This window comes from Leiobunum rupestre, chromosome 1 (genome assembly GCF_980474605.1).
Source record: "Leiobunum rupestre chromosome 1, qqLeiRupe1.1.hap1, whole genome shotgun sequence".
Lineage (NCBI taxonomy): Eukaryota > Metazoa > Arthropoda > Arachnida > Opiliones > Sclerosomatidae > Leiobunum > Leiobunum rupestre.
The window spans coordinates 50030823-50053493 of NC_143384.1; the positions used below are offsets into that span (position 1 = coordinate 50030823).

At 33.1% G+C, this 22671-nt stretch overlaps 1 long non-coding RNA gene across 1 annotated transcript; it reads left to right on the forward strand.

Moving 5' to 3' along the window:
- The first annotated feature begins 14714 nt into the window (after positions 1-14714).
- Positions 14715-15453, forward strand: LOC149963172 (uncharacterized). The gene is made up of 3 exons (XR_016480191.1): positions 14715-14910; positions 14979-15057; positions 15331-15453. It is a non-coding gene; the product is annotated as an uncharacterized LOC149963172 (long non-coding RNA).
- Positions 15454-22671: the final 7218 nt, after the last annotated feature.

Here is a 22671-nt window from a genome sequence, read left to right on the forward strand (position 1 = left end):
GTGGCAGTACTTGACCATTACAAACCAAATTGTATTTTCCTATACTTTTTGTTATCCACTGGCAGCTGTATTAGATTATTTTGGCCACTGGCACTTTGAATAGTTGAGAAATAGTACCTGGTGGCAGTACTTGACCATTACAAACCAGATTTGTGTTTATTTCTCATACTTTTGTTATCCACTGGCAGCAGTATTAGATTATGTTGGTGTTTCGCACTTTGAATAGTTGAGAAATAACACCTGGTGGCAGTACTTGACCATTACAAACCAAATTGTATTTTTCCTATACTTTTTGTTATCCACTGGCAGCTGTATTAGATTATTTTGGTCACTGGCACTTTGAATAGTTGAGAAATAGTACCTGGTGGGAGTACTTGACCATTACAAACCAGATTTGTGTTTTTTTCTCATACTTTTTGTTATCCACTGGTAGCAGTATTAGATTATTTTGGTGTTTTGCACTTGGAATAGTTGATAAATAACACCTGGTGGCAGTACTTGACCATTACAAACTAAATTGTTTTTCCTATACTTTTTGTTATCAACGGCAAGCAATATTAGATTATTTTGGTCACTCTCAGCCTCACACTGAGTAGTTAAGAAATAGCACCCATTACGAATGGTCAAGTACTGTAAACTAGGTGCTATTTCTCAACTAATTTTAGATCAAAACAACCAAATAATGTAATAGAGCTGCCAGTGGTTTAAATTTTAAGTATTTAAAATGAAAAATCTAATATTGTGAATCAAAAAGTTTTGAACATTAAAATGTGTTCAAAACCTTAACACGTTATGCCTGTGTAAAATGAAAAACTAGAGACATCTCAAGATCACTTTGAAAGAATAGTGTTCTTGATATGCGAACCAAACGTTCTTGAAATGTAAAGTGTTCTGAAAATTTAAATTCTACAATTTTAGAACACTTGAACACTTTAATAACACCATGGTTTACAAGAAGAACACATAATGATTTTAAGAACACTGTGAGCACACATAGACACATTACACGATCACATGGGAGAACATAATTGTTCTCGACATGATCTCTAAATGTACCTCAAATTTTCAGTGCACAAGTATTCCAGAACTATTTTAAGGGACTACACCACTGTATAGCGGGTTGTTAATTACCAGAAAACAAGGAGATCTTATTTCTGGACCACCCATTTACAGGCAAATACTTTGAAACTAGCTGCACCTCTCACTCATTTTAAGCGGTTTTGTTAATGTGTGTGGTAAACGGTTCACTTGCGTGTGTTTGAATAAATGATCTTCAAACGTGGCCGAAAAACGTTTGGAATAAACTGATTAAACATACATGTAAGTGTAATTTTTTCAGACATTTACAGTTATATTATTATTGAAAGCCTATTCTATAATGACTTCATATGTTTGATGAACTTTAGCAAGCACGTGAATAATTAATAATTAATAATTAATAATTAATAATTAATAATTAATAATTAATAATTAATAATTAATAATTAATAATTATTAATTAATAATTAATAATTATTAATTATTAATTATTAATTATTAATTATTAATTAATAATTAATAATTAATAATTAATAATTAATAATTAATAATTAATAATTAATAATTAATAATTAATAATTAATAATTAATAATTAATAATTAATAATTAATAATTAATAATTAATAATTAATAATTAATAATTAATAATTAATAATTAATAATTAATAATTAATAATTAATAATTAATAATTAATAATTAATAATTATTAATTAATAATTAATAATTAATAATTATTAATTATTAATTATTAATTATTAATTATTAATTATTAATTATTAATTATTAATTATTAATTATTAATTAATATTGGTTTCAACTTATTGAGACACCTTTGCAACATAATATGGTGCACTGAACCAAAATACGGAAATATTTCGTTAAAGAATTTATCGAAAAGTTTGGGCTGAAAGTAGAAATATCTCGCGAAAACCAACAATTACTACTTACAGGTCTTCGTCAAATGCGAAAAATAAAACAAAATGTTGTCAACGAAGAAGTTCAGAATATTCTTTCGTTGACGAATCGGGTTTCTTGGTACTAGTTGGAATAAGATCGTGAAAACGCCAAGGAAGAAGAAAACTGCAAGAATTCCGTTCCAGAGATTCCGTTCGAGAGCTTCTCCCGGTAGCAAAATATGCCCAAACCCTTCTGAGTTTTGTTCGCCCATGCAAGTGATCGTTATGAACCCGCTCAAGTCGAAAGCCGGAGTCACGTGGAAACTCGAAATATAGCTTTCTTCTTCTAAGAAATTGTACAAGACGTAGAAGTCTATTATCTGAAATTAAATTTACACATCAGGTGAAAAGCGATTACAGCATCTAAATTTAAGGCAGAAGACCATACTTATCCAGCTATGGCATCATATCATCCTCTTTTTGCCACCGATTGAAAATCAATTTGAAAGCGTACGTCGCGGTACGAGGAACGAAGATTTTGCGAGATAGGCTTACCATACTAAATCGTTGAAGTCTCACAAAAACCTGGCGATTTAATCTTGACTTCGTTTGAATTTAAATTCCCTTGCGGAAATGGGAAATCAAAATTGAATCAAATGTTGATTTTACTTAATTGATAAAATTATTACTTGATCCAAATTGGTTCCAAAGTTCATATAAATTATTTGAACCACATTCGATCAAAATCAGATCATAAAATTGTGTATCATTTATTTAATCCACATTTGATGAAACAGGGATGAAATAGTAATTTGATAAAGTTTCGATTAAATTCTAATGCAATGACTATAAACATTGGCAATTAATTCTTAGTTAACGTAAAAAACTGAAGCTAGATAACCTATTTTGGGGCCCAAACTGCTAGGTTTAGAAATTAATACCTTGCCAGAGAAGGTCGACTTTTAAGAAAGTTTTAAAAATTAGCTATAGAGATAAATGTAAGGGAGAGCTATTTATACAGTAAGAGATATAGTATATCAGGGAAAGCGAATTAGCGATGACTGTGTTTCAAAATTTTTATATTTAAAACAATCTTGAAGTGATTCGCACTTGAATCTTTGTCCCGGGTATGTCTTTAAAGAAAACGTCAATTATAATTTTGCTTGTAAAGTTAAGTAAATTCCGAATTTATTAGAATTAGAGTCGATCACAACTCAACTTTCGTTAATTTGATCAATTTCGGATCAAACTTTGATAAAATATTAATATATTTTTTTAAATTATATAAAAATTGTTATTGTTTAAATTCATTGACTGCAAAATATTCGGATTTAAAAAATATTTCTTAGTATTAAATGATCCTAAAAATTACAAATATTTATATAACTGCGATAAACAATTTTAAAATATTCTCCCAACGCGAGTCAAACGATTCGCCGAACCTTTTTGATGTACAAAACGTGTTGCATTTCGTTCACTCGCTCCACAAAATGTTGTCGAGATTTCGAGCATTAACCGACATATTAAATAAATAATTATTTTTAAATATAACTTTACCACAACAAAACACACCAATTAACATTAATAAAGGTATTTTATACTTAAATGATCAAAACTAAGTGTGAAATAATTATTAGGATTAAAAATTGGATGCTTAGCTTTGGTCACAAAAATAGCTAGTTCTTTAAAAGCTGGCCAACAAATACGTTTGTATGGAAACTATTGTGTAAATTATTTCTCTACTCACACGGAGAAACTAGGTTTCCGATGCGTAATGGACAATAATATTAAAAAAAAAAGTTTTTTATCGATTTCTATTTGACTCCTTGAGATTCGATCTGAATCCGTCGCTGACATATTTGATCCTATTTTGATCAACAGAGAAATGGAACCTGTTTCGAAAGTACTAGCCTTTTATTTCCGAGTTTTAAAGGAACTTGTGAAAAACTTCATATGTTTATATGTCTAAATCATTAGATAGGTTTCTAGAGCGCTCGAGAGCAGAAATGAAACGCGCATTTATAGAACAGAGCAGATCGTAGCACGCAAATGGAACATGAAAAGTTAAACGGATTCGGGAGCAATCGTGAGCAATCAAATGGAAAACTCTCTCGAACTAAATCGATTTATTGTCATCAAATAAATTTTCCAGAAGATCCAAGCGTCCACAATAAAGGGAACTGAAACGATACTTTTCTGTTTCTTCTCTTAGGCGTGTACATATTTAACAAGTTGAAGTGTTGGTTGCACGAAAAATCGATAGTAATAAAAACGAATGAATGCGGGCTTGTTTTGAAGCCCAGGACGTTCTCTTTCCAAAAATGTCATTGTCGAAAACAATTTCCAAGCTTTGAGTCCGAAACTGACCTTTTTCGCTCCCCAAAATCCTGAAATTTTCGGCGAATTTTTCTCCTCCGTAGCACGAGCAATTTGGGGCAAATCAAAGCTGTAGTTTTATTCCTAAAATAGAAGGAACTGAAGTGGAGGTATTCTGTTTACTTGTAGAAGTTTTCAAACCAGAGGGTTTTAATCATAATATTAGGCTTATTATCCGACGTTTTAAGAAGAATTTATAAGGAGCCTTCGGTTTCATATCGTTTTTCTACTACGTAGGCTTGTGTATGCCTATTTCAATTACTACCGCGTAGGACTTTTTCCTGGGTGTTAAATCAACCTGCTTTTAATCCCAGATGTAAAGAAATGTATTACAGACAATTAGCCAATGATACGCTTCGCATTTTCTGACGTCATGGGTGCCGAGAAGTCTGGAAATTCGCCGAAAAACTCAATTTCCACCATTTCGACTTCTTTTTATAATAATTCAAAGACCACTTAACCGATTTTGATGATATTGAAATTTTCTGTACTTGCTATAAAATGTTTGCTCTTTCTAATGAACCATTAATTAGCCATAGCTAAAATTTCGTGCAACCAACACTTTAAGCTAACCTCTTAAAATGCGAAAGTGGGCACTTTTACACATTGACCTAGGTCTGCACTCCTAGAAGTTTCCCCTAAGTACTGGTATTCAAGGCTGTCTTAATGATTGAACGATGTTTTTGACCCATTTCAGGATGAGCATTGACCGAGTCAGGTTCGTTATAACTGAACAATATCTGTACAAACCCCTGCTTTCAATTATTTCAAATAAATAATACATTAACACTTAAATAAATAACTAGTTATTACTGAAATTGTACCAAAGCTTACCCCTTCAATCAGGCCGGCCAAGTGGTGTAGTTTTCCTTTACGAATTGTTTCACTTCTAATAATTTCTAAAAGTTCAGAAGATGCGATTGGAATAAACCTATAATAATTTAAAAGAAAACTAAAATCATTTACAACTAGAATTTTTAAAACATGTAAACGCTCCAGTTAAAATTCCTAAATCCTAGAGATTACATAAATTTAAGGTAATTTTAACTGATCATTTTACGGATCCTTTAAATTGAAGTCATTTGATGATCACTTCAGGTGCTTGAAGTCATTCGTGGATCATAACTGGTTATTAAAGTCATTTGTGAATTACTTCAGTTTATCGAAGTCATTTATGGATCACTTCGTGTTATTAAAGTCATTTGTGAATCACAATATTTATTTGAAAACAAACTTTAAACTTTAAAACTGCTTAAACTTGTTTGCAGTACAATGTTTTTTTTTGTTTTCTTGAATGAGCGATTACAGTAACATTATTATCCTAATTGTGACTCAGACCTCTGAATCTATTGGAAAATAAATTTAAAATTCCCTTAACATTTGAACAGATTTAAAAAAAAAAGGGAACACATCTTTGCGTACTGTTTTTTTTGTAAATTATAGTTTGTTAATTGGTGCATATAGCACCTTGGGCTTCTACCAGAATCACCGAATTGTTACAAAATGATAAATGAATAACGTATGACTTCAATATGATATGTAACTAGAACAGTAGAAAAAATCCATGAAAAACCAGCTGGGTTAAGTTGAATAGACTAATAGATTTATCGGATATTTGTTGTTTTTTAATAAATGGGATAGCTAAAGGTGCCAATTTAAAATTATTTATAAAAAACATGTTTAAAGCATTTAAAATGTGTGCCTTCGTAGAAGCAGTGAACCTAGAATCATATTATCTAATATGCACATGAAGATGAGCGTTTGTTTGTTTGTATATATATATATATTAATATAGAGGTAGTCTTCTTTGATCGGCCCTAGCATTTTTCTCAAAAACTAAACCTTCAAGAAATGTTAAATTTCCAGTATGTACTCTCTCGGTGGAGATCGTTGTTATATGTGAATTTCAGAAAAATCGTGAAATTTTTCACGGTTTTAGAAATTGTTGTTTTTGAACGCCGGGTGGTAGACGAAAAGTTTCAATGAGTAAATTGTAGAGCATACTCGAAGACCTTTAATGGAGTGGCATGGTCAAAATCGTACATTTTGTCACTGAAATTATAGGTCATGAAAAATAACAAGTTGGTACTACCCAAATGTTTTCACGCCTTATGTTATTGTAATGATGGTCTGTGAAAAATTAATACGTTTTGAACCGAATCATTGTTTTACTTTTACAAATTAAGTGTTAGGACAAGTGCAATTTTATAAGGAATTACAGTAGGAGCCCGCACAAGTTTTCTAGGGACAAAAAGTTGGTGTTTTTTATTAAACAAAAAAATTGGTTTTAGGGTCTACAAAATGTATAACTTACGCCAACTGAATTTACGAAAGCTTTTTTTGCACTTCTGATTTCTTTTAAAATGTGAATCCGTTTTAGTATTTAAAGTGCCACTGCTTTGTTTGAAAAACATTATAATCCGGTAAAAAGAATGAATAGTTATACTCGTGAACAGCGGTCCATGGTTGAGTTATACTACGGTAATGGTCATCGAAACGCACGATTAAAAAGTCGCTTGTTTCCTGACAGTCAACCAAATCACCACACTATTCTCAGAGCTGTTGCCGACTTCGAAGGAGACGGCAATGTGAATCCCAGATTCCGCGGACCTGGACGTCATAACACTAATATAGAAGACACAGTCATCGAATACTTTGTCGCTTACCCTCGAGCAAGTATAAGAATGGCATGCTCCGATTTGGACTTGTCAAAATATTATGTCTGGAGTGTCCTTAACCCCCATACATTTCACCCATTTCGTGCCACGCTCCACCAAGATCTTCATGATGGTGATATTTTGGATTTCGGTAACTGGTTCAGTACCATGGCGGATGCCAACGATGATTTCCTATGTTTGATCCTGGCGTCCGACGAGTGTTCCTTTGGAAGGGACGGCCCATTTAACCGCCAGAATAACCATATGAGGAACCAACTTATTTTTCATGACCTATTATATCAGTGACAAAATTTACGATTTTGACCATACCAACTCCATTAACGTTTTCGAGTATGCTCTACAACTTACTCATTGAAACTTTTCGTCTACCACCCGGCGTTCAAAAACTACAAATTCTAAAATCGTGAAAAATTTCACGATTTTTCTGAAATTCACAAATAACCACGATCTCCCCCTAGAGAGTACATACTGAAAATTTAACATTTCTAGAAGGTTTAGTTTTTGAGAAAAATGCCGGGCCGATCACATGAAGACACCCTTTATACAGGGTGTTTTGAATTGTTCTGACTGGGCATTTGTTTTTGGAAACTGCAAGAGAGGGTATTATTTCTAGTGTGGGATCGCTTTAAATACTAGATTTCCGAAAAACCGGAAATAATTTCGGGTTTTTTAAAACATTTTTTCACCGGTAGGTGCTAGAAAAAATTATTCAAAGAGTAAGATGTAGACTGCTGTCGAAAATGTTCAAAGAAATTGGTTTCATTGGAAAAGAACAGTTTCACGAATATATGAGCCAATGAAAAATAAACAAGCTGTCCCTAGGGGCCAATAATCTTCGCATTTATGACGTTAATGAAAGAAATCACGTTAAGAGATTAAATTCCTTAATAAAAAGTACATGTAATTTACCAAAACGCCAATTTAGGCCTACAGTAGGCCTAAAAACGTTTCAGTAGGCTAACTACGCACAAAGGTCAAGTTTTTAATTTGTATTTAATGTGAAATCTTTTGGTTTTCAACCATTATCTCACGTTTATTGAGTCTAATCAACATGCCACTAAATTATTCTCGTGATCAGCGTGCTTTTATAGTCGAGTAATTTTATGGTGAAGCCAATCGTAACAAGCATATGGAAAGTGAATTGTTCACCGTTCGATTACCAGATAGAAGACCAAGCCACAACACCGCTCTTGGAGCGGTTCGTGACCTTCAGACTTACGGAAACGTCAATCCCAGATTTCGCGGACCAGGTCATCAAAACATTAACATGGAAGACACCGTTCTAGCCTATTTTGGTGCGTATCTACGAGCAACCGTAAGAGGAGCAAGCGACGATTTCGGATTATCGACGACTTACGTGTGGACCACTCTTCACAATCACAACTTCCATCCGTATCGAACGACCCTCCACCAAGCTCTGCACGAAGGAGATATGGAACGTAGATTTGATTTCTGCAACTGGTTAATAACTATGTCTGATGAGAATCCAAATTTCACCAATCAAATGCTGGTGACCGACGAGTGTTCCGAAGAGATGGGCCTTTCAACCATCAAAACACCCACACGAAAATCCTCACTGGGGTTTTCCTCACCATCATCAACCACAACTCCGACTGGATGTTTGGACGGGTTTGCTCGGGGATCGAGTTATTTGTTATTCAACCTAAAAGTACCGGAATTTTATGGTTTTTTCTTCAAAATCGGTTGAAATCGTTATAAAGCCCCCCCAATTCAAAAAGTTCGTTGATATTAAAATAAAGTTATTTTCTTTGTTCATAGATTTCGATTTGTCCAATACACGATGAGGAGTTCACGTCGAGGTGCTCCTTATTGTCGTTTGTGAGAAGTTCGTTGTCTCCTGCCAGGATAAAATTGTTGCAAAAATGTTTTGTTCGTGGATCCTTCGCATTGATGGTTTTGGGTGGACTGGGATGCCTATCCATTGATTTTGGGCTTGGTTTTTGATGGGCGGCATTCGCTTTTGACATGGCCGTACTCTTGCCATTTCTCACAATGGTTTCGGCGTACCATCTCGGTGTATTTGGGGTCATCGCCGGAGAAACGACGGTTCGGTTTTGGGGCGAAAATTTAAGCAAAATTTGCCGACGTTTTTTGTCTTTTGAAAGAGCAAGGATAATGAACTGCCAATAAGAAGATTAATCCATTATGAAAAGGGATAAAAAAGCTAAACCCTTAGGTCTTTTTATTAGGTCCGAGTTTCGCGTCTTTTTGTTTGCTCGAAGACCTATCAGTAGGGTCTTCAGGGGGTACCAAAAGGCACAGTGGAAGGCCACCACCCATTCCTCCTGCTCCTCCAATTCCTCCCGCACCGCCGTCCCGCCCGCGAGTACCGTGGTGGTGAACAGCCAAAGCTACACGGTTGAGCGGTGGACGTGTCAAGGCAGCAGCCTTTTTGTGTATTAATGGTTAACGCTCATCTCTTTACCCCCTCGTCGAAAAGAAGGGTTATAATCATGATTGACAGTCCCCGCTTTCGTTGGGTGGTGAACTAGCAAAGCTATGTTTAACGAAAGAGTGACGCAATACTTAGGCGGTGAACGTACAAAGGCAGGGTGAACTAGCAAAGCTATGTTTCACGAAAGAGGGACGCAATACTTAGGTGGTGAACGTGTAAAGGCAGCAGCCTTTTGTGTATTAATGGTTGACGCTCATCCCTTTACCCCCTCGTCGAAAAGAAGGGTTATAATCCTGACTGACAATCACCGCTTTCGTTGGACGGTGAACGTGTAACGCTATGGAGAGTGGTGCATAAGAAAACGTAAAGACTGTACCCCGATAGAAGGCAGCAGTCTTTCTCGCTATTAATGATAGAAGGTCCCCACCTGCAGAAAGAAGAGTTTTAATCCTGATTGACACTCCCCGCTTTTTCACCGCCTGTATGAAGCGCGTACGTTTCTCCGATACTATTGTACACGTTCTACCGTACGAAGACCGTGTAAACTACGAATTGAGAAATAAACAACATTTTATTATGCAACTTAGACTTAAATTTGAACCACTGATTTCCCCGGTATTATTAAAGAGGCGAATGAGTGGTGGTGAATCTTTCAGCGGTGGTGCGAAATCCATGGGTTATCCGCTGTGGTGATGTAAATACCATGACGCAATAATTGAGTATATAAACTCGAGCGATCAGTGGATATACATTCAAACACGAATATTCAAGTCAAGAAGAATAACCCGACAAGAACTATGTAAGTATAATCCCTTTTTTTATATTTTAGTTATCTTTCTCGGAGGGAAATGTATTTACTTTTTAATTATAGGCATAAGAAATCAATAGTCATTGATTTTGAATTCTTTGACGGGCAAACCAAAGATGAGAAGCCAGAGAAAATAGTAAAAGAAGCGTCAGCCTGCTCGGCCGAAACTACACCCCGAGTCGCATCGTGGACTTTCCTGCCGCCGTACCCCCGAGCTGACCTCCCTTCCCGCACTCAACGACAGAACACCTGGGTTGAAAAGAACGTGCATGGCCTTGCTTGGGACTATGGTTTCACCTCTTACAACAAATTGGAAGTGTGTATGCTAATGGCCACTCGAGGGTATGACCGTGTATTTTGTAAAGGCGAGGAGAAATGCGTATTTTTATTAGAACTAATACACCGCGAAGTGATAGACTTAAATGGTGTAGGGTGTCCGAAGGTTACTGAATTAGACGAAGACGGACCCATGTTTGCGTGTCTTACTCGTCACAAAACGAACTTTTTAAGTAGGAAATATTCATGCGCTCTTGAAAAGAGTACATTATTTTCCGGGGCAATCTTGTTACTGAACAATTAGCAGATGAATAAAAAGAAATTATATTTAGATCAAGAGTTTAATTTTTTATTTAAAAAACATTTTAAAGAATTTAAAAAAAAAATTTCAAATTCTAATTGCGTTTGGAAAGTTTTCCAAGGTGGCCCTTGTAATGAATGCACCTAGATGTTGCAATACGGATGCATCTAGAGTGTCCAGCATGTTCCTCCGCCCTTCCGTCATAAGATGGCGTACATCCCGCCTCCGGATGAGGAACGCCGTTATAGATGTGTGGACGCTAGTTAAGGGAAGTTAAGTTAAGTTAAGTATATATATATATATATATACACATTATAAGAATAAATACATACGCAAAACCATCGGCGTTTAGCTCTAAATACCCCTCTGGAGGAGGGATATAGAGGCCATCCGCGTTTCGGGAAGGGCTAATATATGAAATAATATATATTAAAGAAAATGTATAAATATATGTATATATTAATTATACGTACACAGGGAACATGTTAACGGCGATAATTTCCTCAACTAAATCAAGGATCGCTCTAACATAACATTCGGTTCCTTGGAGACTTGGGGTTAATAGGGATCTGATTAGCAGCATGATTCTAATAAGATATAATTATTGATAATTAAAAAAAAATGTATATATTTATTTTTTTCCCCATAAATTTTAAATAATTTATATATTTACCCAAAACCATCAATATTTAGAATATTCGCGGGGAATTCCTCAATTAACGAACTGTGTTGATATGGTTCCGGTTCATTTAATAATACCCTAAATATTTAAAATTACGAATATGTTATTTACAAGAAACTTCCATGTCATAATAGTACAAATAAATAAATTACTTACATGTCGTCCTCCTGTAAAATCGGAAAAGTATCCGTTGATGGAATCCTTCCAACAACCATTTTTCTATTGGGTTTGGAACGGAAAGTGAACTTTTGACCATCCTGGAGCCCCTTTTAAAGAAACCAATTGGATATGCCGGGTTTTGCCCATAGTTGTAAAAATAACTTTCGCAAAGGTTTAGTAGTAAGAAATACCCTAATGACAATATGTATTTTTCGTGTTTTACGATCCATAGATACTAAATATAGGGAGAAACTTAAATACCCTAGAGTAAAACTACTGTTGTGGAAAAACCATCAGGTATTCGCTAGTTTTCGATGGACAATGAAAGGTTTTCTTAATATATTTGCGGTAATCCGTAGTAGAAACCACTCTCCTCGCACTTCCCCAACCTTTTCTCCTTTATGTCAATCATTGACGCGCGTGAAAATTGGAGAAAATTACAAAATGTCCTGAAGAAACCCAGTAACCCAACTAGGCCTCTTAACTTTGGATACGTTACTTTCAACGTATAGTTAGAGAGAGAGACATATATCGCAAAATTGCACAATATTGTATTTGGACGACAAAGTTTATTTTAATATAATTTATTCATAAATATTTTTTGAAGTACAAACAAGAATAGTAACCTAAGCCTAAACACAAGAAACATCTTTACTCTACTTTAAATCCAATCAAATCTATTTCCGATATGTAAATAGATAGAAACATATTGCAAAAAAATCTCTTTTTCTACTTTTAATTGGTAAAATACAATTCCAATATGTAAATATAAGTAGAAAAATACGACAAAAACAACTTGCCTATATTTTAAATATGGTAAAATACAATTCTTATACACAAATATAGTCAGAAAGATACTATAAAAACAAAACAAAAAATGAAAATGAAATAAAATAAAATTAGTGTGGATAAGATTTGCAAATATCATTTTGAAACTAATAATTTTCACGCTTTATTTAAGTCAAGCAATTACATTAATAAAAATGAGAGACGTTAAATAAAATAATAATTTGTAAATATTGTAAATATTTTAAGACAATAAATAAATTAAGATCTCTTTTATTTTCTACAATAGTTACTTTTATTACTATAAATATTCCAATATTAAATGGGAACCGCTGCCCTAGAAAAAGTGCATTCTTCCAATTTTAAATATTGTAAATTTGTACAGACATTATCTCCAATGGGCTATAGACAGAATATTTCACCCGGTGGGGAATTGTACACTTACTCACATACAAACTAAGGGCCCGGTGCAGAGACGTTTTTTCACTCTCGTAAATTTACGAGGAAGTGGGCGTGGCCAAAGAACTTACGATTTTTTTCGCGAAAATGGTGTGCAGAGACAATAGGCTCGTAACTTTACGAGTGACTTTCGCTCGTAAAGTTATGAGTGCTCTGGAGGTCTCGTAAAGACGTAAACGACGCGAAATATTGATAACAAAAATGGCGGAGTTTGTCACTCTGCTCGCGATGCGAAGAGCTGAGGAAATTAATCGAGGCATAAACATTGTTGAACCAGTTGGAAATGAGTGTATTTATCACGAGAGACCAGACCCTTTGGTCAGACAGAGTTTTTAGCAAATTATCGACTTCCAAAAAGGGTATTCATTAAACTTTTGAAAGAGCCAAGGCCCGACCTTGACCATGAAGCATTGAGACCACTATCTGCAGCTTCCCAGGTAGGAATATATTTTTTATTACTATGTAATTTTTTTTACTACTATTATGTGCTTTAACACCGGTTATATGACAAACACTTCTGTTAACTCTTTGTACAACCATTTGGAATACATATTTTAATCCTACTCTTTCATACTCAAAACTGATATTTATCTAGGCTTAAATTTTGAGTAGTAAATGAGTAAGAAAAGCGATTGGGCAAAGTTTGAAGAAAATATCTGGGAAGGAAGATACCTCACCCCTTTCGTGAGCTATGGGTGCAAAACAAAACCAGAGAATATTTGTGGTATAGGGTCAGTTTTTAGGAGATGTACCATCGGAGGATAAAAAATTTGCATAGGGAAAATAACCGAGTGTAAAACATTGTAAAATAATTTGGTCTTTTAACATTTTCCTACCTTTTGTTGCTTTTTAATGCTCATATGTTGCCACTTCTAATCATTGTTATTTTCTATAGATACTAATTTGCTTGAATTTTTACGTGACTGGAAGTAAACAGTGGGTGACGGCCACATGGCAGAGATACACAGTATCAAGGATCATGGAGTGATTAAGGAGGCAATTTGCTGTATGTCCCAGATTTAAGGTTTGAAAATTTGTATTCGCTTGTGTCATCTTGTACAATTTCTACCTTGACAAGGGTGTGGAAATGCCCGAGGCAATGGTAGAAGAACGAGATGGCACAAGCGAACAGGATCCCCCATGTCAACTCACTAATGCTCAATTACATGCTCGGGCTAATCAAATTTTAAATCAATTGGTGGAAAACTTGAATGGACAAAGAAATTTACATCAAGAATAATTTCAGTTTTCTACGATATGATTTGATTTTTAAAATTAAAACCGCCCTCTCCCATTATTAAATTTAATTTGGGGACATACTTGTAGAACAAATTTTCTTATAATGAAATCACGTGGTCAAGGATTCTAATTTTGGAACTAAAAACTCTAGTTTCTCTAATAACTCCAATGATTTTGTTCTCTTGTGATATTATTCTTTGTTATTTATTTCTGGTTCAATAATATGTTATTCGTCGATTACTTTCAAATATTTTTTTCAATGTAAATTAATTGCTCTTCGCCAATAAAAAAATATATTAAAAGAAAACATGGTAATTTATTTGAATAATTAAAAATTCAAAAAGGGCGCCTTTTATTTTGCGAAAAAAATCTGGTGGGTAGATGGAGGCTTCTTATTAGAAATAAAAACCAGCTGATCAGAGTAAAAAAAATAACAGCTGTGAAAAATGAAAGAGGTACATAATGAACAATGAGTTTATAGAGTGGTTTACAAAATATAAATAGATGGAAATAATGCATATGAAAGGATGATAATATATTTGAAAACATCAATCTTAGTGCTAAAGATAAGTAATTAATAATTTGCACAAGTTTTATTTTGAAAGATTAGACATATCAATGATTTTTTGTTTTAGGGTTAGGAAGTGGAATTGATGTAACACCAAGGTAAAGATTTTCAACAGGTACTTGAGTGTTGTGAATGCCAATAAGAATTCTATTTGCATTTTCTAAATGATTGGAAAATGCAATGCCAAGTTAGGCATCTTGTGACCGTTTGGCTACCATTTCGGAAAGTATTGAACTCAAAATTGCATTTAACCTTTCTTGATAATTCACAACTGACTGAGCTGTTTTTTCTAAGGTGTTAGCAGCTGTTAAAGAAGGCTTAGGTGCTGGGTGTCTGGTAGTTTGCCTTTTGTGACTTCTTTTTAAACTGTCACGTGAGTTTATCAATATTTTCAAAAGTCTTTATCAACCACATTCCACGGTATAGCCACAATTATTATCGTTCAAATTAACTTAGAGTTTTGTAGATTTTCCCCTGAATATTTGACCCAAAATTACTTTATAATGTACTTACATTTATCTTAAAAGTCTTTCCCACTAAAATTTAATACCCAATTTAAGTTTGTTTTTAAATTTTCAAATTGTTAAACTGGGTTCACTGGGATAAATTTTCTGTATTTTCTCATTTCCCACTCGGCCTTCTGTAGTGCTGTGGAACGCAAGAACACAGAGAAAATGGAAAAGCTGCTAACGTATGTGAACCAAGCTTTAAACCTGTGAAAATCATGTACTCAGATTGTTCTGGCAAAATGTGAACAACTATATCAGTATCAGATCTGCCTTTGAAACAAGAAACTGAGCCCTATAGGTTTCATTGTAGGCCTAGGTGGAGGAAATGGGTTTTCACTACCCATTGCTCTTGCATCTGTTTATGAGAGTACAAATAAGGTAAAGGACTTGATAGTTTTTACGTGACCTTATTGAAATGTACCAATATCTGCGACCAACTCTTCCATATTTCTAAACTTCTTTTCTCATGCAAGCTCATCAATTTGGGAAGCTAAACAAGATTATGTTTAACCAATGAAACTGTGATTCTACTTCTAAGCCCATTTTACCATTTCTCTTCAGTGAAAAATCTATAGCGTCACCACCCACACTTGCTGGCATATTGAGGGGAGTAACCCGAAATAGTCCAGAGTTAGGAGTGCCAATGAGTCGTGCTACACTGAAATATTTTCACTTGTTACAATGGAGGATTTTCTAGCTTTTCATTAAAATTTAATTAGACTATTGTGGTTTCATTTCAAAACACTAGCTTTGCACAAACAACCAACCTGGTGCCTGACTTGTGAACTATCAACTCCTCTAATCCCGTGCAACGCAGCTTCACTTATTAAACCGCAAACGGACACCTCCTTTTTTTAACGGTGCTTTTGTAATCAGTCCACTTAGCTCTTATGAGGCCCATACCCATATATACAGGCAATTTCGTGGGCAATTTCTGCCCAGGCCTTCTCCACATCTTCACTACTTTTGTAGGTTTTCAATAAATCAGGCCTAGCTTCCAAACAATTAATAATTGCTTGAAGTTCTCTTGTACTAAAGTTTGGTTGTCTCTCTTTACCTGGTTTCATTTTCCCCATATTCTTTCTCAAAAAAATACTTTCAGCTAACTTGTTTTCTTAAAATGTGTAAAATCACAAAAAAATAAGTAACTTTTAAAATAGAGTTGAGCCTTCAAACAAATGATTAAATTTTTGCGTCAAAATAACGCTTTCTCATTGGTCAATAAGTGGGCGGAGCCTAAACAAAAACCGATTCCCAAATACCAGACTCGTCATTTACGAGAGCCCGAAAAATTGTCTCTGCACCGCGATTTCGATTTACAAAATCGTAACTTTACGACATCGTAAATCCGCTCTCGTAACTTTACAATCCTCGTAAAGTTACGATAATTTTTAAATCGTCTCTGCACCGGGCCCTAAGACGTTAAACAAAATAATATTTTAAGCCAATAAAGAAATTAAGAAATGTTTTAAAAAAGATCCCTTTTTTCTACAATAGTCACCTTTTATTTCTATAAATTTTTCAATATTGATATATTATTATTATTATTATGTTAATATTAAATCGCACAATTATCCGGAGTTAAGCCACTCAATGGTAAACAACATTACAAAAAGTTCTAATGGTACTGATTCGCGATGTCAATTATTCTAGATTTCGTTTCGAACTGAGAGACTGTTTAAACTAGTTCGCGTGTTTCACTTTTTCTTTCTAGTTTTCTGCTCTCTTCCAACTATCTTGCATTGTTTTTATATCTTTAACTTCATTTCTCAGTACCATTTCTCTTTGACAAGCTTCATCTAACTTAAATCTCCACTCATCAATATGCTTTTCCATTTCTTCCAAATGATTTCTTATTTCTTGCTCATCTAGAAACGTCACATTATACTCTTCCACTATTTTACTCGCTTCTTCAAATGTATTGAAATCCATATGGTTATAACTAACCAAACATACTTAATATAAAAAGTTCAGAAATGCTAAATTTAGGTCGTCTGAAAGACCCTTCTCTCTACTATGTCACAAATGTTTTGTTAAAAATAATGAAATTAATTATGAACTCCATTTAATATCATTAAGTGTCTATATACCAAAGTGGCTCTTTAGCCAACATCACAAGCATTTTGATAAAATAAATATCTCAAGTTTTAGTATGAGAAACTTATAGTAGTAGGAAACTAAATATGAACCATTTTTTCCAAGATGGCCGCCAAGATGGCCACCAAAACACCCCCCCCCCCCACCCCCAAAATATTTCCAAAAACAAAATTTTTGTCCTTGGAAAAAAGTCAAAAAAATATTTTAATTTAAATCTCAAATTTCACCTTGAAGATGATCTTTGACCTCGGTCTATCACCCCAACAAGTTGGGACACGATCGGACAAGGTCGGCCCGAGATATCGGCGGTAATATGTAACCCCACCAAATGCTTCCACTTATTTACTTTTGGTGTCATTATTTTCGTTTTTTCGCGGTTTAAAATGCTAATTAGTTATTTGCGAGATGGGGAAACGAATTCGCGACCTTCGCTTTATATCCTTGGCGAGTTTGGCCCCACCCAAAATATTTTAAATAACTAAACTAATATAAATAAGTTTTCATTTTTCGCAGATATTTTATTATTTTAAAACAATGCTAGTTTAAGTAATCAAAAAAACACAATTCGTTATTATAATATTTAATAACTATAATATTTTCAATATATTTTTTTAAACATTTAACAAAATATGAAACACTACAAATAAAACTAAAATCTAACAAATTAAATTAATAAATAATAAAGAATTAAAGAAGGATATATAAATAATTTGAAGGCTGAAAAATATAAAAAACACAATGTTAAAAATATTTTAAGTGTATAATAAAAAATAATTATAATTACATCAATTCGTAGAAGGTATTTTTCCTCTTCGGTACAAAACGAGATGTCGGGTTGGAAATTCGGGCTAGAATTTATAAATATAAATAAATTAATCTATTAAAAATGAATATATCTAAAAAATATTTACCACAAGAATTCTTTTTGTTGCTCTACCATCTCACGAATAAAACACTGGTTTTGGTCTTAATCGCTTCGGAAGTATACAGTTCGAGAATGTGTGAATTAAAACAGATCGAACGGTATGTTGTACCGTGCCAACATGTTGAATTTGATCTAACACACGAAGTTCAGACTTAAACTTTTTAAATTCTTGTGATTCCACCACGAAATTTGACGAGTATTACAAAGATTATACAGGCTTTAGATGAAATTCACCATACATCTTGATTCTAGATTTCTTTTGGTAAAATCCTTTACATTGAGATTTTATAGTTTAAGCCTGACATATATTTTTAAAATTTAAAAATATTGTCTTTGGGAATAATTATTAATATTTAATACAACTAAGGTTAACTAATTATCCTTATCCTTCTTAAACAAGTTTTTATAAATTAATAAAAACAATTATATTCAATTTTTAAAAACAACCTAGTACAAAATGTACTTATACAATTTTCAGTTAATATACTAATCAATTACCAAAAAAAAAACATAAAACATTAAAGTTTAACCGATATTAGTATAAAAAAAGTACATAGAGTACATGAAAAAAATCAGAAAGAATAATAAATAATCAATGGGTCGTTTGATATAGGCGATAGATTGTATCCCAGATGAACTTTGTTGAAATCGGTTTTAAACAAGAAATTTTCAAGAAATGTTTTAAATAATCATTATAATAATAATAATAATAATAATAAATATAAAAAAAGATATTTATATCAGACAATTAATTCAAACAAAAAATTTGATACCTGACAAAAAAAGATAAGAATATCTTTCTTGAAAACTTATTGGATAAAAAAGATGAAAACAAAGAATGTTTGCTATAGAAAAGAAATGTTAATAATCTCAGGTAGACTTTTAAGGTTGCGGTTAGGCTCAAGGGTATATAGCGCAAGAGATGAAAAAACAAAAAAGATAAGAATAATAAAATTTCTTGAAAATGCGTTGGATAAAAACGATGAAAACAAAGGATTTTTAATATAGAGAAAAAAGAACTTTACACCAATCCCAACATTAAATTAATAAAGCTAGTAAAAAAAGAAAAAGTAGATTATGAAGTATTAAAAAGAACCTCCACCGCCTGAATTAAATTAATAAAGCTAGTTGATTTGGAAAACATGTTTAAAAAAATCTTAAACTTTTTAAAATAAGAACATTTAAAATAAAAAATATAAAACATTTCAAAAATTATCACTTTCACTAAATAAAAAACAATTAAAAAATAAAAAACACAAATATAGTAGTAGAATATAACTAAAACTTAGCGCTTTTATTTCCAAGATGGCCGCCAAGATGGCCGACAAAACAACCCCCCACCCCCCCAAAATATTTTCAAAAACAAAAATTTTTGTCCTTGGAAAAATCGAAAAACATATTTTTGTTTTCAATCTCAAATTTCACCTTGAAGATGATCTTTGACCTCGACGCCTGACAACTGTCCACAACCACTAAGCTTCGGTCTATCAAATCAACAAGTTTGGTCACGATCGGACAAGGTCGAACCGAGATATCGGCGGTAATATGTAACCCCACCAAATACTTACACTTATTTACTTTTGATATCGTTTTTTCGTTTTTTTCGTTTTTTCGCCGTTTAAAATGCTAATTAGCTATTTGCGAGATGGGGAAACGAATTCGCGACCTTCGCTTTATACCCTTGGCGGTTTTGGCCCCACCCAAAATACTTTAAACAGCTAATAAACGTGTCTAAACTTGCAATAATAACTATTTCTATAAATAATAATTGTTTTTACATTTAAAAGTCAAAGGATATGTGTAAGCGTAAGACGTCTCAAAAATCGAGCTCTTTAAAGGTTAAAAAAATGAAGTTATTTATGGGGAAACCAGAAATTAAATGCAAATCGCCTACCGAGAATCCTTGTTATTATAATGAGCCATGTCGCAAACACGCTTTTAATTTCTTTGATAATTTAAACTTTAGTGTTAAATGCTGGATTTGTCAAGAACAATGTCTTGACAAGACAATTTTTAAACAACACTTAATGGATCACTTATCGAGTAGTTATAAAAATCAAATTCGTATTGATGTTTGCGATTGTCTTCATTCAAAGAAACCAGAATATACAACCAAAGAAGAAATATTAGACGATCAAATTATTGATTATTTGAACGAGTTTAACGTAAAACATCAAGAATGGTTAAACGAGTTTGTTAATGGTACTGGAACTCCAAAGAAAATTCAACGTAAAAAAAAGACAACTGGTATTAAGTCCGAAGAAACTTTAAATTCAACAATAAAATCAAATGTTGTATTTCCACCAGACTTTGTCATGCCATCTGATGAGCAGATGGAAGCTATTATTTTTTTCAAGAATATTGTAAAAATAATCAAATTTTAACTCTTAATCAAGTTGAAACACCCATTGAGGTTTTGGAAAATCTTGAACAAACTTGTCAAATGATTGAAAATATGTAAATAAAGATGATTTTCTAATATATTGTGATTATTTTTCCTACGTAAAAATAGATATTTTAACTCTTTCATGTTAAGGTTTAGCGTGGTAGATCGGTAGCGTTGCAGGACGTTATTCAAACAGTCTCAAGTTCAAATCACAATCCTTTCGATCTATCACGCTAAATCTTTTATTAGTATAAAACGAGATGTCGCCCAACTGAAACTGTCATTATAAAGATGTCAAGTTTCGTAGTATTTCTACCTTCGAACGCATCACCCGATATTTACCCGGAAAATACACCTTCTAGCTTTAAAGTTCAATTAGCAAAACCTTTAAATTTTAATAATGAAAAATGGTCTTGCGCATTAGCAGAAATAATTCTTCCTGAAACTTATTCGAATATAACAAATGAGTATTCGCATTTCCAAGTAGGGCACGTGTCAGATGTTATTTCACCCGAAGAAAATCAATGGGATTATATTTAAATTGAAATTCCACCAAAACGTTACGAGGGTGATCTAGATCGAAATAAGAATAATATTCCAACATCTCTTCAAAATAATATACTCAACGAGTTTGCTAAAACTATTGAAGCCAATCAAGTACTTAAAGGAAAAATACATATGAATACGGTAAAAGTTGACGAAAACGAAGACAGTTCAAAATTAAAAATACAGTTACAAAAAGATGTGCAAGTAAGAATACCTCAAGCATCGCCCCTAGCATCTGTTCTGGAATTTCGAGAAAATGATTTTGTCGACAGTGATTATCTTTCTAATTATCCTCTCTCGAATCACGCTAAAACTATTTCTTTAACTTACGCAACAAATTTTATCGAAGTACGAATTAAAAAAGCGTTAGTTGTGAATAAATATCAACAAAAATATTTACCACGACAAATTCCCGTGGAAGAAATACAATCACAACCCAGGAGAAAAAAACAGAAAATTAACAAGAAACCGAAACTAAAACCAGAAGTGAAACAAGAGGAAAAACCAAAACTTGAACCAAAAACAAATTTAGAAGAAAAGCCAAATTTTAAACTAGAAGAAAATATAAACAACATTTTACCAACAGAACCTTTAATTCTAAATATTAATGAAGACGTCAACCAACCAGAAGTTTTAAATCCTTCCGAAGAAAATATTCTACCAAGTTCTCTCCCAATACCCATTAATCCACCATCTCAGCCTGTTATTAAACAAATACAATGGAATAATTACGCGATTGTTTTTGAAGCGGGCAGATATGAGGGAGAAAGACAATATAATAATGAAATTCAACCGTTCACATTACACTTAATTATACGTGATTTATTAGAACGATGTAAACCAAGACAGTTTGATGGATTAAAAACCGCAATATCTTCCGATGATGAAGATAATTTATATTTTAATTTAGAAATACCGGTAGGAATGGAAATTAAATTTCAAAATCCATTAGCAGATCTTTTTAAAATTCCACCAGACACTTATTTTACGGGTATTCAAAAATTTGGACCGTTAAATAATTTAAATAATATTACTTTTAATTCGCGTACTAATTTTATCGACATACGTATTGAGACAACAAAAATACCGCAATTTGAGCAGGAAGATTGGGCTTTCTATTCCGTATCAATCATACAACCTTTTTTATTTGAAGGTCAGAGAGATGATTTTGGAAATATTATCCCATTATCTTTGCATAGGCAATTAAAAAACGAGATTCAACAGGCGACTAACTTCCCCCCTTTAAATCGGTACGAAATTAGTTACGCAATAGAAGAAATAAATCGAGGTCATTACTTAAGAATTTCATTTCCTAAAGATCTACAAATTGCCTTCACTGGGAGATTAGCAAATATTTTTAATATAAACGCGCCAGAATTTCAAAATGGTGTAATTAGCAGTCAAAATCCTTTAAAAGTTTATGAGGAAAAATTTATGTCAGATGAGGAATCTGTTATAGATTTTAGGTACAATAAAAATATTCCAATCGAACACCCTAACTGGGAAAATGACAGTTATACGTTT